Source organism: Trichosurus vulpecula, chromosome 3 (assembly GCF_011100635.1).
Source record: "Trichosurus vulpecula isolate mTriVul1 chromosome 3, mTriVul1.pri, whole genome shotgun sequence".
NCBI classification, from domain to species: Eukaryota; Metazoa; Chordata; class Mammalia; order Diprotodontia; family Phalangeridae; genus Trichosurus; species Trichosurus vulpecula.
In genome coordinates this window covers 42,834,627-42,836,117 of record NC_050575.1, presented here as the reverse complement: position 1 = coordinate 42,836,117, position 1,491 = coordinate 42,834,627, and positions in this window count along the sequence as shown.

The following is a 1,491-nucleotide window of genomic DNA, read 5'->3' as shown; positions in this document are numbered from 1 at the left end:
TGGTGTTAAGGTTTTTTGTCCTGTAATGTTCTGTGAATGACATTGCCTGTATACATCCTATTTTTGAGATCAGTGTGTTTTACTTGCATATAGTGAGCATATTTTTAAAAATATTATTTTTTGCTTCTCTTCTAGATCATCCTTCACTTCTGTGTATTTGCACTCTCAATCTATTATTCTTTCTTTTGTTTCTTTGGCTTCAACTTGCCATTGAAGATTCCAGTTTTTCTATTCTGCTCATTATTTTTGCTGGCAGGCCATAAATTCTGCTCTCATAATCCTCCTTTATCTTTTAAGCCGCTCAAAAACAGTGTATTGTAATTCCATGTTCTCACATTCCACGAGGTTCTTTGTCTCAACAATTGTTTTATTTTGAAGTACTTATTCATAGATACCTAAATTCATTTAGGCCATATTTCTTTCTGTTTTCAGCGTTTTCCCTGTTGATTTATCTGCTTATGTACAAAGTCTTTCAGTTTTCTTCTTCCTGAGATCTTGGTGATTTCGTTATTTCCCTCCTCCCCCTTATTTTTCCCTATTGCTTACTCTCTGACACCCTCACATCTGATGTTGGTTTCCCTGGAACTGGATCTCAATGCATCTCAAATTCCTGATGCCCTGCACAATTCATGGTTCACCAGTCTGTTTCTCTGCTCCAAATGACTTCTGGAGTGCCAGAACTAGCCCAAATGGATTCCTAGCTCTTTCCCTCAGGCTTATTGGAGTGCCTCATATGCCTCATACCCTACTTCCATCTCTCCTCCCCCAGCCCCAACAACTTGTTCCAGGGGCCTATCCCACTCTTTTTCTGTTTTCTGGCCCAGCACTAGCAGTTCTGAGAGCTGCCATGATGGCACTACAGGGTTGGTTTCTATACTTAGGGTCTCTTAGCTTCTGGGAGGAGAGTGGGATTGTGTCAGGTATTGAGCTTTATTTCAAGCCCAAACACATATCCTGCCCCTTTCTCTCTGTTTCTGGCTCTTTTACCAAGATCTTTTGCAACATAGATTGCTGTTCTCCCCCACAAGCTTCTGCTCTTGGAGTACTACTACAATGTTGGTGCTGGCTAACTGTCAGGGCCCCAGAAAACTTCTGCTCTGGGAGTGCTGCCACTTGTTAGCTCTCACTGCCTGAGCAAATTTCTGTACTTAGAGACCCAGTGTGGTAGGTCAGGTTCTTGGGTTGGCTAACTACAGCCTTGATGCCAATAGCATGGGAGGTTGGGGAGAGGTGTAGAGATAGTTCAGTGTAGAAGTTGGTTCATGAGTTCTTTTTGTTTTTACCTTCTTTTGGATTCTGGCTATTCTAAACCACAGAAACACCTGCCTTATTTTTTGCTGCATAATTTCATTTTAGAGAATTTTTAAAAGTCAGAAGGGATCAAAGAAAATGTCTAGTCTTTCATCTTGTTGATCACATGACTAGGAAGAGCTAATCTGATTTTAAAAAAGAAAAACAAATTCTAAAATAAATGACCGACTAGTATCAAAA